This window comes from Giraffa tippelskirchi, chromosome 7, assembly GCF_054371585.1.
Source record: "Giraffa tippelskirchi isolate mGirTip1 chromosome 7, T2T-mGirTip1v1.2.pri, whole genome shotgun sequence".
NCBI classification, from domain to species: Eukaryota; Metazoa; Chordata; class Mammalia; order Artiodactyla; family Giraffidae; genus Giraffa; species Giraffa tippelskirchi.
Genome location: NC_137281.1, coordinates 15,470,420 through 15,485,987, shown reverse-complemented (window position 1 = coordinate 15,485,987; position 15,568 = coordinate 15,470,420). Strand labels below are relative to the sequence as shown.

General features: G+C 39.4%; 1 long non-coding RNA gene across 1 annotated transcript in view; it reads right to left on the bottom strand.

Moving 5' to 3' along the window:
* The window catches only part of LOC145515794 (uncharacterized), a 21,723-nt gene extending 6,155 nt beyond the window's left edge, over positions 1-15,568 (bottom strand). Inside the window, exon 1 of the long non-coding RNA XR_014061016.1 lies at positions 15,481-15,568. This is a non-coding gene — a long non-coding RNA (uncharacterized LOC145515794). The remainder of the gene's footprint in view (positions 1-15,480) is intronic.

Sequence of the window (15,568 nt, the reverse complement as noted above, 5' to 3'; positions counted from 1 at the left end):
AATGACAACCCAGTAATCAATAGTAACATCTCTAAATCAGCAGAACTAATTGCTTCTTGATGCAATGCAATGGATGCAATACTACCTGTGGCATAGGCTTGTCCAAAATATTGATTCAGAAGTGTAATTTAGTCTCTAAACCTACCAGTTTTCAGGAAACTTGAGAAATAAATGAACAAATTAATGACACAAAGCTAAGAGCCAAATCCACAATGTGGGAAATTCAACAAAATAAAAGGCCTACTTTCTTAACCAATATATGGTAAGACAATAAAAACAGAATTTTACAAATTAAAAGAGACTTAAGAGATATGTTAATTGAATACAGTGTATGCAATGTATTGAGATGCTTGTGTTAAAATGTACCCAGGATTTGCTTTAATCAGGTATGGTAAGATACGAAGACATGGAAATGATTATCATGAAGGAAGAAGCTTATTGGCAGAGATTTCTACTAACAGGAAGCACCGCATGCATATAGGACCACATGGAAGAAGCACCTAGTCCTGTTAGGAGACAGAACGCAGGAAAGGGCAGAGCATGACTCAGAAACTTTACTTGAGTTTTCCCAGGAAGGAATGGGCGATGTGATGCCGGCTAGATACACTGAGCAAGTTTAGGACTAGATAGATTGAATAATTTTGTGGACTCAGAGCTACAGCGGTGGTCCTTAGTTGTCCAGTACTTGGCTCTGGGGTGATTCAGGACAGGAAGAATATTGGCTTGGTGTCTTGAGAGTTTGCTAAAGGAGATGTTTGGTAAAGGGGTTTCAACTTCGGATTGGTTGGTTTGTATATCAAAGCATGCTCACCGGGGAGCCATTTGTCAAGGAATTTGCTATCTCTAGCTGGGATAGTTGCTCCAAGATCAAGTCTCTAAATGCCAGAACATCGAGAAAACAGAAAATAAGAAAATATATTCAATACAATCCTGATTCTGACAAGTAAATTAAAAAAAAACATTGTGAAAAGGTAAACCTAGGATGGGTATTAAATTATATTAGACTATTATTCATTTGTTGGGCTTCTCAAATGGCTCAGTAGTAAAGAATCCTCCTGCAATGTAGGAGACACAGGTTCAATCCCTGGGTCAGGAAGATCCCCTGGAGAAGGAAATGGCAACCCATTCCAATATTCTTGTCTGGAAAATCCCATGTACAGAGGAGCCTAGCAGGCTATACAGTCTGTGGGGTTGCAAAAGAGTCAGATACGACTTAGCAACTAAACAACAACAAGAATTCATTTGTTAGGCATGATGATGGCATTGGTTTGGGTGTGTGTACAAACCCTTATGCATTAGAGATCCATACTGAAGTATTCAAAGATAAAATTATGTCATGTGTATGATTTGCTTTTAATACTGAAGAAAAGTGAAAAGCGGAAACGATAGATGAAATAAGATCAGCAAAATGTTGCTAATTGTTGAAGCTTGAATAATGGGAACATAGGGTTCGTTGCGCTATTCTTACTACCTTTGCATATATTTAAAAATTTCCATAATAAAGTTTTTGTCTAAGTAGAAAATCTGAAATTTTAAACTATTCATGATAAATGATAATTTGATACCTCCAAGTAAAAATTTGTGGGAAGTCACTAAAGCTCTACTTGGTAAAAAAATATAGTAACCTTGATGCATTTAGAAAACCAGCCTTGAGAGTTAGTTCAGCACTCTGTTACCATACCTACTGTGCCTGTCACACAGCAGGAAGTCGATAAATGTACTGGAAAAAAAAGCATTTAGCTGAAGCCAGAAATTTTTTTTTTTGGTCACATTGCATGGGTTGTGCAATCTTGGTTCCCCAACCAGGGATTGAACCCAGGGCCTCTGCAGTGAAAGCGAGAAGTCCTTAAAACTGGACTGCTGGGGAATTCCCAGAAAACAAATTTTTAAAAAAATTAAGGTAAATAGCAGGAAGTAATTCATACAATAAAGGTAAAAATACAATTTTTTAAAAGTGTAAGTAGAATAAGAAACTAGTAGATTTTATCCAAGAATATTCTTCTTGAAAAGAGCATTAATATAGAATCAACAGTTATTATTGAGGGAGAAAAGATGATTCAGTTACAGCTTTATGTATGGGAATTGTGAATAGCTACATATATCAGAGATTTAAAAGTTTTTAAGTTTATGAATGTACTATAATATACATATATTTCATTATGTATAAAAATAAGGAGAATGAACTATTTAGAGAAACCTAAATGATCAAAGTTGACTTAAGATTCTATAGAAAACCTGAACAATCTATTTTATATTTTATTTTATATTTTAAGCAATTTATAATTTATAGATTTTGTAACATAGGTTTATAATGTAAGAGATCTGTAGACAAGGGAAAAGAAATGTAGTTATGCTCTTGTTTTTTTAAAAACTAGGGTCAATAGTTTTGCAGGCAAGAAAGTTTTAAAGAATAGATAATCTCTAACAAAATTTTTCAGAATCACTCTACAAGGCAAATATCCCAATAATAAAATTAGATGAGGATAACTCCTAAAAAGCAAAATCTAGGCCTGTGTCATTTGAGATACATGCATACATTCCAAAAAGAGGTAAGTAAATTGAACTCAGTAATCTAATAAAACAGTTATAAACCATAAAATGGTTTACCAGAAATACCTGGGGCCTGACCGTTTGTGATTTAGTTAGGCATCCAGATTTTAGGTTTTCTAACTCAAGCAGTGTGACAATGTTGGGGGAAATGACATGATCCAGCCCCAGTTATCTTTTAGATTGTTTCTCTTCTTTTTGTCATTTATGTTAGCCTCATTAATTTGATAAAGGAATGAAAAATTACTATAAAAAATAGGCATTCAATACTTAAAAATTAATACCTTCAACAGGAGAAAGTGAGTAGTGCCATAATAAAGAGATTTATTTCATTTTCAGTCAAACTAATGTCACTCTTACATTGACTTGTACCTCCAAGTCCATTTTGCTTAAAGTGGGCAGACTGGCCAGATGTCACTGAATAATCATTCATCATTTAGAATAGCAAATCTCTCCCACTCATGATTTCAAAATGCTTTTAATTTGTGGTCAGTGCACAATGTTTACACAAAAATGTAACACAAGTATGTTAGGTGCTATAATAAAATTAGGTTTTTCTAACAAGTCAATGTGTTTCTCTCTGGTAACATTTTCTTGTTAATAGAAGTGTTTTGGGGACAGTACATTAACTCAAAATTTCTTAAAGTATGTTCCACAAGACACTGCTACTTAATGGTTCTTACAGAAAATGATTTTGTGGCCTAACAAGCATGTTGTTGTTCAGTCACTCAGTCGTATCCGACTCTTCGCAACCCCATGTTCTGCAGCATGCCAGGTCTCCCTGTCCCTCACCATCCCCGGGGGCTTGCTCAAACTCTTGTCCCTTAAGTCGGTGATGCCATCCAACAATCTCGTTCTCTATCGTTCTCTTCTCCAGCCTTTAATCTTTCCCTGCATCCATCCTCATTTTCCAATGAGTTGGCTCTTCACATCAGGTTTCCAAAGCATGAGAGTGCTGTATTTTGTATTTCTTGGTGGGGGGGGGGGATCACATTAAGTGCCTATCAAAAAACTATGAAGTGTTTTATTTTATCTAATGCAATGTATCTCATACTTCAGTATAGAACTCCCATTCCCAATACGTATTGTAGATGTAATTCCACTTTGGCAGATGTTGCCCTCACCAAAAAGAAAGGCTTCAGGGATGGAAATGTCAGCATTATGGCAGGTGTATGGTTATATGGTGAGGAAAGCAACTCACAGCATGCTGTCCAAACAGCTGCTTGCTTTATTTGATTTAACATGGTGCTTTTCAGTAGAATTGAAAACCCCTAGCCCTGTTCTAAATACACAATATGTATTTTGGCCTTTTATTGGTCAATATTTAGGTTATATATAATTTCTCACTGAAAAATATCTTATTGGATATATGTTTCTTGCTATTCATAAGCAAGATTTTCTCTGAGATATTTATCAAAAGGTGAGATTGGTAAGTCACAGGTTATGTTCACTCTCATCCTCACTAGATATTACCATAGAAGAGGAGAACGTCAGGGAACTTACCTGACAGTCCAGGGGTTAAGACTTCACCTTCCAATGCAGGGAGTGTGAGTTCGATCCCTGGTCAGGGAGCCAGGATCTTACACTCTTGCAGCCAAAAATCCAAAACATTAAACAGCAATATTGTAACAAATTCAGTAAAGACTTTAAAAATGGTCCACATCAATAAAAAGAAAGAGCATATAATTGTAGTGCCAGTTTACAACCCCTTCAACCTTATAGCCCCATTTCTGGTATGTGCTTTAATATTTTCTTGGTAAATAAGGAGTTGAGCATCTTTTCACATGTTTATTACTAGATACTGTAGCTTGCCAATTCATATGTATTGCCCATGTTCCTTCTTTAAAAAAATTGATATAAAAATTGTGAGATTCTTGGGACATCCCTGGTGGTCCAGAGGTTAGGACTCAGTACTTTCACTGCCATAGCCCCAGATTCAATCCCTGGTGGGGGAACTAAGTTCCTGCAGGCCACATGGCATGGCCCCCCCAAAATTGTGGGAGTCTTAAAAAATAACATTCTAGAGAGCAATACAGGTATTATGATGGACTTAACCTTCTCGCAGATTTTTTTTATTGTGATATTGTGATAAAGTTTTAAACATGGATGAAATCATAGCTTTCATTGTTACCCAATAAACTATAAATTTTTTTTATTAGACTTGATTTTTTTAGCCAATCAACTACAAATAGATGTGATTTTGTAATAAAAATAATTTCCAGAACAAGATTTAGGATTAGTGATAGCAGACATCTAGTTGTTTTTCCCAACTTAATGGAAATCATTTAGTGTAACATTTGCTAATTGTTTCCTTCAGTTCCTATTTAACTTTTTTTTTCTTAATTAAAAGTGCCTGTGAATATTGTCAGATGCCTTTTTGGTACATTGACATATTTTTCTTCTTGAATTTGTTAATGTGATCAGGTGTACTTTGGTCATTAAGGCAACATGATGCTGATGTAAAATGAACAATTAGACCAACAATAAAACAGAGTCCTGAAATAGACCTACTAATACATATATGTGGTCATCTGATTTATGACAGAAGTTCCTCTACAGGGTAACATTGATAAAAAAAAAAAATCAATTCCAGATGTATTAGTGATATAATTGTAAAAGATACAACAAAGGCTTTAGAAGAAAACATAGAATATCTTTCTGGCCTTGGGGCAGCAAAGATTTCTTAAACAGGACACTAAAACCACTAACCATATGGGGAAAAAATAGTCAATTTTACTGTATTAAAATTAAACACCTATTTTCATCAAGAAAGTGAAAAGGCAAGTCACAGACTGGGAGAATATATTCACAATATACTCATCCAGAATGTATAAAGAACCGCTACAGATCAATAAGTGACAGACAGTTAGTAAGAAATGGGAGGGACTTCCCTGGCTGTCCAGTGGTTAAGACTCCCCGCTTCCACTGCTGGGGGTACAGGTTGGATTCCTGGTCAGGGAACTAAGATCCTCCATGCTGGGCAGTATAACCAGAAAGGGAGGGGGGAGGAAAATAAGCACTTACAAGAAATGGGTATCCAAATGAACAATAAAGATATCAGAAAGTACAGAAAATGGAAAAATTAAAACCACAATGTGATAAGACTGTACAGCCACTGTAATAGCTAATGAAAAAAATACGAGTTAAGTGCTTGTGCAAAATGCACACCCACAGTCTGCCATTGTGTGCTCTGCCTATGTCAATATGATAGTACATATTAAATATGAGATCCTCAATCTCCGAGAAAATCTGGAAAGCAGACAACCAGTGAGTACCTAACTAAGAAAACTTCAGATATTGATAAGGGTCACGAAGAGAAAATATACTGGGAAAGAGAATTACTGAAGGGGGACAATTCAGTTAATCTTTTCATCTGAAGTGTATAAAGTACCCATAGTGGTAGCAATACAGGTTTTATGTAAGAATAGCCTAACACTGAAAAAGAAAAGCTTCAAAGTGGGTACTAGTCCAAGAAGAATGAAAAATGCTGAAAAGTCCCTATAATTGAAACAATGTGGTACTCATCATGAACAGATCAGGGAAATAGAACAGAATTCCACAAATAGACCCAAATATACAGGGAATTTTAGTACATGAGGGGATAGGGAAGTGACACATTCTTTGTGTGTATTTTTTTTTTTACTTTGGGGACCATATAATGTTTTGCAAATTGTAAAAGTCAGTAACAACCAAAGGGGAAAGTAGGGAGTAATAAAGAGTATGGGACTAACAGGGGCATACCACTATATATAAAATAGATAAATAGATAAATAAGGATTTGCTGTATAGCACATGGAATTGTGTTCAATATCTTGTAATAACCTCTAATGAAAAGTAATCTGAAAATATATATTTATATATATATAAATAACTGATTTGCTGTACACCTAAAACTAACACAATATTGTAAATCAACTATAGTTCAATTTTTTTAAGTGACTCACAGAAGAGAGACCTTAAGTTGGAACATAGGCAAAAACAAATGTTTCCTTCATACCAAACGGGGAAAAAAGACAGGCAAGCAACTTTTGAAGACAATTTAACTGTATTTCCTCAGGCTAAAAACAGAAAAAAAAGAAGCCGTAAACAAATAATTAACTAGAGTTAGTAGGATTGGTTTACACACCTATATAGACTAGTAATTCTGAAATGCCAGAGTCCTGCTCCAGTAGGTCCAGGAGTACCCAAGGGATGAATGGCGTTGGGGAGAGGAAAGAAAGACACAGAGTTGTTTGATGGTCCAAGGACCATAATCTTTATTGCTTTTAGTCTCTACTTATATAGCACATGTTTTTCTATGTAATGATTCTTACAATATTTTTCCGTTCAGATCAACATCCCCTGATTCTAACATATGTTAAAAGTTTTTTCCTAGTCCTTTGTCACATTTTGGTTACATGTTTACCCTGAAACCTATTTTTATTCTACTAAAACATGGTCTATGAATCATATTATTCCATCTACTTATTCTGTACAGCCTGCTACTTCAGCGAATACAGCGTCTTGCTTCAGCGAATAAGCAGTATCAGTTCAGTTCAGTCGCTCAGTCGTGCCCGACTCTTTGCGACCCCATAAATTGCAGCACGCCAGGCCTCTCTGTCCATCACCAACTCCCGGAGTCCACCCAAACCCATGTCCATCGAGTCGGTGATGCCATCCAACCATCTCATCCTCTGTCGTCCCCTTCTCCTCCCGCCCCCAATCCTACCCAGCATTAGGGTCTTTTCCAATGAGTCAACTCTTCGCATGAGGTGGCCAAAGTATTAGAGTCTCAGCTTCAACATCAGTCCTTCCAATGAACACCCAGGATTGATCTCCTTTAGGATGGATTGATCTTGCAGTCCAAGGGACTCTCAAGAGTCTTCTCCAACACCACAGTTCAAAAGCATCAATTCTGCGGCACTCAGCTTTCTTCACCGTCCAACTCTCACATCCATACATGACCACTGGAAAAACCATAGCCTTGACTAGACGGACTTTTGCTGGCAAAGTAATGTCTCTGCTTTTAAATATGCTATCTAGGTTGGCCATAACCTTCCTTCCAAGGAGTAAGTGTCTTTTAATTTCATGGCTGCACTCACCATCAGCAGTGGTTTTGGAGCCCAGAAAAATAAAGTCTGACACTGTTTCCCCATCTATTTCCCATGAAGTGATGGAACCAGATGCCATGATCTTAGTTTTCTGAACGTATACTATAGCAGCATCTAAGGTCAAGAGTTTCTCATAGTACAGCCATTGTCAGTGGTGGTTTGTTTACCATCTACCCACATACCACCAGACTATTTCTGTCAGGGATGAGTCTTTTGCAGTTTACCTTGAAACCATTTAAAATACAATTCACATATTTCTTTCTGTTTACGCTTAGATTCTAAGGGGCACAAATATCTCTAGTGTCCCAATCTTTATGAGAAAAGGTAATTGGCTCAGTTTCTGTAATTTTCCCTGATACATGACCCAAGTTTTCCAGTCATCAATAATAATCTCCTCATGAGGCCAGGTCACAATAGGCTTAGGGCTTGTTTTCCAAATGAACATGACCTTATTCCCTGGCTGAGTGTTAGGGACCCACCAGCCAAGGGCCCCTGTAGGTTTAATCATTTTTGGAATGTTTCTCTGGGGCAAGTGATCATTTTTCTTTTCCCTGGACTCTCGTGACCTCATCATGGAAGTCCCTACAACTCCAGCCATCAAAGAATGAAACAGAGTTAGCCACAACAAAAGCATAGAAGCAGAAAGGAGTGAAGGGTCCGATCCTGGAGAGAAACCGCTTTGCAGTTTCTTCTTGAGTGGTGCCATGACTTTGTCATCCGGCAGTAGCTCCAGAACGGTTCCCAACAGAAAGAAAGAAACACAGCTAGCCACAACAGAAGCATAGAAACCGGAAGGAGTGAAGGTTCCGATCCTGGAGAGAAACCGCTTGGCAGTTTCTTCTTGAGTGGTGCTGTGACTTTGTCATCCGGCAGTAGTTCCAGAACGGCTCTCAACACTGAAACTAATGCATGTATTCTAGAATCAGGCAAAAAAGTATTATGGGAGTAAATAAATAGGATCCAAGTTTGTTGTTGCTGGAGAAGGGAGTTACAATATGGAGAGGAAGAGGCTAGAATGAACCCTGTGGTGTTGGATTGCAATTGGGAGCATCACTTTTTAAAGTGATGTTTTTAAAAAATAAATTTAGAAATACATATAGAAATGTGTGTATGTATGTCCCTCTAGCAGAAAGGACATAGAAGCAATTACACTTTGTAGCAATGAGAATATCCAGCACCTATATCCAAGGAACAAGGACTCCTTGGAGAAATAGCATAAAACGCCGAGCAGAGAAAACATAAGATGTGGTTGGAACATTCTGTGGAAGTAGTACGGAAGTGCTCAAAAAATGGATGAAATATGTCAGAAAGTCACAGTATTTCAAGGGGTTCTCACTGGCCAGATCTGGACAATCTGAGCATCAAAATAGGTCATGATGGTAGCAGATTGAGTAAAATCATTGATAACCCAGTGACTGGAAAACATTTAATAGTAGAATGCCAACTTACTAATGTATTAATAGAAGGCATGGTGAAATTAGAAAATCACCATCAGTCAGCCATCACAGTAATCATTGATTCTGGTTAGAATCATCAATGTAGGGGCTTCCCTGGTGGCTCAGTGGTGAAAGAATCCACCTACCAATGCAGGGGACACAGGTTTGATCCCTGGTCCAGGAAGATCGCACATGTGACTAAGCCCATGTGCCACAATTTATTGAGCCTGTGCTCTAGAGCCTGGAAGCCGCAAACACTGGGCCCATGTGCCACAACTACTGAAGCTTGCACGTCCTAGAGCCCATGCTCCCCAACAAGAGAAGCCACTGCAGCGAGAAGCTCATGCCCCGCAACTAGAGAGTAGCCCCTCGCTTGCCACAGTTAGAGAAAAGCCTGCACAACAACAAAGACCCAGTGCAGCCAGAAAAGAAATAAATAAAATTAAGGAAAAAATCATCAATGTATGCTAAAATTAGTGAGTGAAAATTTGATGAGAAAATAGAGTTTGATATCATTTTAAAGTCTGTCTCCACAAATACTGATTACAAAGGGGAAAGTAGTAATTTTACAGTGAAGAAACCTGGTAGACAGCACCTTAACCAGTAATCAAAGTTAACATAACCACTGTGGTACAAAATGATATCCTGTACCTCCTGTTATAATGCATTGAGAAGAACAGAGCAACTCCTGTGATATTCCTAACAAAGGACATAACCAGAATTTAATTATAAGGAAATCACAGAAAAATGCAATTCAAGCAATGTTCTACAACTGGCCTTTACTCTTCAAAAATGTCAGCGTCAAGAAGGATCAAACTTGAGGAATTGTTTCAAGTTAAAGGAGACCAGAGACATGACAAGTGTAATATATGATCCTGGACCAGAAAAAAGTTTTTTCTATAAAGGCTTTATTTGAACAATTGTGAATTTGAATAAGGTAAATATTAAAAGTATTATATGCACGTAAATTTCATAATTTTGATAATTGTAATAATGGAAATTATGAAAGTGAATGTCTTTGCTTTTAGGATGTATATGCTGAAGCATTTAGGGGAAAGGAGCCTTATGTGGGCAACCAACTTTTTGAATGAAATTCCAATTGTTCAGACAAAAATAGGATTGTAAAATAAATGTGGTGAATGTTAGCATTTATAGAATCTATGTGAAGGGTATACAGAAATTCTTTGTGCTGTTTTTGCAACTTTTCTGTTTGATGTTATGTCAAAATAAGTTTTATTAACAAAAAAAGCAGGTTTGCATTCTGCCTCCTCCACTAATTGCTCTGTGACTTTGGACAGGTTGCTTCACCTCTCTGGGTTTCTGTGTCCGTCACAGGGTCAAAATAGTACTGACACAAAGAGATTGTTCTGAGAAATAATTAATGCATGTAACATTTTTAAAAGTAGGCCTGAGAAAAGAAAGAGTACTTTAAATTTTAGCTTTTATAATTTTTACTTGAAAATTTGTGTCTTTTTTCACCCTCAAGAAAATTTTTTATCTGCTTTTTTTCTTTTTTTCCTTAAAATTCCCTTTTCTTCCTTATTATTGGTTTCTCCTTCTTGAATTTCTGTTAGGCATTAGAATTTCTGGCACTGCCTTTCACATGTCATTTTCTTTCATGTTTTCCACTTTTATTATTTTTTTAAATTGCTGTTGTTCAGTTGCTAAGTTGTGTCCAACTCTTTGCAACCCCATGGATTGCATCACACAAGGCTTCCCTGTCTATAGCCCCATACTTTATTTTAAATAAGCTTTTTCTTTTAGAATGGTTTTAGACCTACAGAAAAGTTCCAAAAATAGTTGAGTTCCCAAATAATGAGAACTCAGTTTTTCCTTTTGTTAACATCCTACACTGCTATGGTACATTTGCATTAATATATTCTTATTAACTGAAGCCCATACTCCATCCTTGGACAGCAAGGAGATCAAACCAGTCAATCCTAAAGAAAATCAACCCTGAATATTCATTGGAAGGACTGCTGTTGAGGCTGAAGCTCCAATACTTTGGCCACCTGATAGGAAGAGCTGACTCATTAGAAAAGATCTTGATCCTGAGAAAGATTGAACGTAGGAGGAGAAGGGGACAACAGAGGATGAGATGGTTAGATACCATCACCAACTCAATGGACATGAGTTTGAGCAAGCTCCAGAAGATGGTGAAGGATAGGGAAGCCTGGCATGCTGCAGTCCATGGGGTAGCAAAGAATCGGACATAACTGAGTAACTGAACAACAATACTCCAGTCAAATGTCCTTAGTTTTTACCTAATGTCCTTCTGCTCCAGGATCCTATCCAGGATACATTGTATTTAGTCCTCTGTATCCTTATGCTGCTCAAGGCTGTGACAGTTTCTCAGAGTTTCCCTGTTTTTTTTTTTTTTTTAATTTATTTTTAGTTTTGGTTGCTTTGGGTCTCCGTTTCTGTGCGCAGGCTTTCTTCAGTTGCAGCCAGCGGGGGCTACTCTTCCTTGTGGTGCATAGTCTTCCCATAATGGCTTCTCTGTTGCAGACAAGGGCTCTAGAGTGCGCAGGCTTCAGTAGTTGTGTCCCACGAGCTTAGTCGCTCTGTGGCATGTGGGATATTCCAGGACCAGGGATGAAACCCGTGTGTCCTGCATTGGCAGGAGGATTGTTTACCACTGGACCATCAGGGAAGTCCCAGTTTTCTTGTTTTTGATGTCCTTGACAGTTTTCAGAAGCACTGGTTAGTTTTATAAAATGTCCCCAAAGTTGTAATTGTCTAAAGTTCTTTTCCTAGTTAGACTAGGAGTTTAAATCTGGGGGAGGAAGGTCACACTAACTGCCATTCTTACAACATCATATTAGAGGTACATGCTATCAACATATCACTGATGATGTCAGCCTTTAAAAAATTGTTTACTTTTGGTTGTGCTGGGTCTTCGTTGCTGCGTAGGCTTTAGCTGCGGTGAGCAAGGGCTCCTCTTTCTTGTGGTGCACGGGCTTCTCATTGCAGTGGCTTTTGTTGCAACGCACAAGCTCTAGGCGCACTGGCTTCAGTAGTTGCTGCATGTGGACTCAGTAGTTGTGGCTCATGGGCTTAGCTGCCGGGTGGCATGTGGGATGCTCCTGGATAAGGCATCAGACCCGTGTCCCTTGCATTGGCACATGGATTCTTAACCCCTGGAGCACCAGAGAAGCCCAAGAAGTGACTTTTGGAAAGCACCCAAGGATGGGAACTGGTAGCCAGTGGAGTCCACCATGTGATTAGAGGTTGAAACTTTCAGACCCCCTTTTCCTCTCCTTTGTCACCGTCCCACCTCTGGGGATGGAGAGGGGCTAGAAATTGGTCTATGTAATGAAGCCTCCATAAAAACCAGAAAGGAGGGGGTTCAGAGAGCTTCTAGGTTAGGGAACCAGACTGCATCCATGTGTCACTGTGCCCTGCAGGCCCCAAACTCCATGATAACTTTCCCCTCCATATCTCATTTGGCTGTTCATGCATATCTTTTAATATCCTTGGTAATAAATTGGTAATCTAGTAAGTAAACAGTTTTCCTTAGTTCTGTGAGCCATTGCAACAAATTAATCAAACCTGAAGGAGGGGTTGTGAGAACATAACCAATTGGTCAGAAAGACAGGTAACAATCTGGGCTTACAATTCGCATCTAAAGTGGTAGGGGTGAGCAATCTTACAGGACCGAGCCCTCAACCCATGCAGTCTGATGCTGCTGCTGCTGCTAAGTCGCTTCAGTCGTGTCCGACTCTGTGCGACCCCATCGACGGCAGCCCACCAGGCTCCCCTGTCCCTGGGATTCTCCAGGCAAGAACACTGGAGTGGGTTGCCATTTCCTTCTCCAATGCATGAAAGGAAAAGTGAAAGTGAAGTCGCTCAGTCGTGTCCGACTCTTAGCGACCCCATGGACTGCAGCCTACCTGTCTCCTCCGTCCATGGGATTTTCCCGGCAAGAGTACTGGAGTAGGTCGCCATTTGCTTATCTCTGAGTAAACGGTGTCTGAATTGGGCTGAATTATAGGACACCCAGCTGGTGTCCAAAAATTGCTTGGTGGTGTGTGGAAAACCCTTCACACACATTGTAATTGGTGACCAGAACCCTCTTACTGAAAGGTTGTTGCTGAACCACAGAAAGACGGCCGGGATTCTTGGCCTCTGGATGAGAAGAATTCAATCCGGGGCCAGAGACGAGGCTGGATCGCTCAGAGCTTTTGTGTGATAAAGTTTTATTAAAGTATAAAGGAGATAGAGAAAGCTTCTGACATAGGCACCAGAAGGGGGCAGAAAGAGTGCCCCCCGCTAGTCTTCAGCTGGATGTTATACAGTCACTAGCAGTTTGTTAATGAAAGAAAGGAATGTCTTAAACTCAGAATGGCACCAGGCCCCTCATCCATAAGATGTATTTTGGAATAATCTGGGCATCGGACATCCCGGGTCATAAAACGATTGACTTGCATTTTGCAGAAAGGCAGATCATGCAAATAGTTTCATTCACATAGATTAGGGAAACAATGTCTGAGTATAACATACTGGTTTGTCAAGTAGGTTCTGAGCCATTAGGCGGAAGACAGCGTTTGGGGTAAATGCACAGTACATTAACATAGCTTAAGACAAACATTTCCATAAGAAAAATGCATTGGTTAACTCAAAGTTTGAGAATAGTTAACTTCAGGTGAAACCAGGTGTCATGGCAACACAGTATTTTAAGAGAAACCTCTTTTAAATTTGTATACAGAAGGGAAAAAATATCGCTAGTTTGTTTCCTCCTGCAGCTTAAGAGAGAGATAAAATGTCTGACACTTGCAGCCTATTTCCTCCCTTCGGAGACCCCTGGCCTTCCTGCCTGTTGCCCTCTCATTACCTTCCCTTGCCTGGTGGTCTGGAACCTCCCACTCCAAGACTGAAAAACCTGGCTTTCATTGTCTTTCATCCATCTATTTGTTTGTTTCATACCAGTATACATGTAGTGGTTTCAGAACTTTTACCCAGACACCATTTATGTACATTTGTCTCTAGACTTACAGTTTCTACTCATTTCCAGAGTTACTTAGATCAGCTTCTTTTTCCCCCATACTCTTCAGTGAAGTTTATCATACATTTTTAATGCAATGGGTACATGTGTACGTACTCAATCACTCAGTTGTGTCTGACTCTTCACGACCCTGTGGGCTGTAGCCCACCAGATTCCCCTGTCCGTGGGATTTCCCAGGCAAGAATACTGGAGTGGGTTGCCATCCCCTTCTCCACGGGATCTTTCTGACCCAGGGATCCAACCCGAGTCTCTTAACATCTCCTGCATTGGCATGCGGGTTCTTTACCACCAGCACAACCTGGCAAGCCCAGAGTGATTGTACTAATATTAAATGAAACAGATGTCAAGACAAGAGACAGAGAAATGTTTCATAATAGAAGGGTCAATTCATTAGGAAGACACACAATCATAAATGTGCATATACTGTACTAACAGCTTTAAAATACTGTTACATGAAGCAAAAACGGAATGAACTAAAGGTAGAGACAAATCCACCACCATAATTTTCATTTATCTCCTACTCCATATATATTTAACTGTGTGAAAAAGTGAGATTTAAGCCTAGATATTTTCAGATATTTCCTGAAGTTTTTTGAGAGATGAAAATATCTATGAACCAACAGATAAAAATTTTAAGATGAGGAGGATGCTGCAGTGTGGTCCCCAGCAGGCTTATCCAGTTTCTTTCCTGAATGAACTCAGCAGAGGACAAATTCAATTATTACTCATCTGATGAGTAATATGTTCCTAATATTTACTTTTCAGACCTCTTCATCAGGAAAACAATCATAAATGTATGTACTTAACAGGGCTTGAAAATACTTGAAGCAAAACCTGGTGGTACTAGTAGAAATAGACACTCTATCTCAGTAATTACTAGAACTAGATTTTTTTTTAAATCGGTAAGGACAAAAAATATCTAAATGACAATATCAACCACCTTAACCTAGTAGGCTTTTATAGAATTATACCTTCACAAGTGCAGGAGGGAAAGAGGGGAAAAAAGCCTAAAGAGAGGAGGAAGCGGGGGAGGGAAAGAGCTAGAGGGCGAGCAACCTCTGGGTGTCCAGATTCTCCTAAGAGTTTGGGGATATTGAGACTTGATGTACCTACGTCCTGCTTGGGTTTATATATACAGAGCACCTGCCATGTATCTAGTACATGTATTAGGCGCTGCTGGTGCCAACACTTCTCTCTAAACCCCAGTAGCAGTTCCGCAGAGACACCTCAAACCCAAGTTGGCAGCGGGCGCCTCATTCATCCCGGTGCAGCCTCGAAGCCGGTCCCGCTTTCAGTTCAACCCCAAGCCGGGAGGTTCACGGCGCGCTCCCGCCCTGCCCACTCGCGCCCGCGCTTTCGCATCCCCCGCAGCCCGTTAAGGCGAGGACCAGGCCTTCCCTACCCGGGACTACATTTCCCACGTGCCTCTGCGCCTAGTTTCCTTCCGGCTTCCTTGCTGGTTTCGGCTCGGAGAGGTGAGTTGGTCTCGT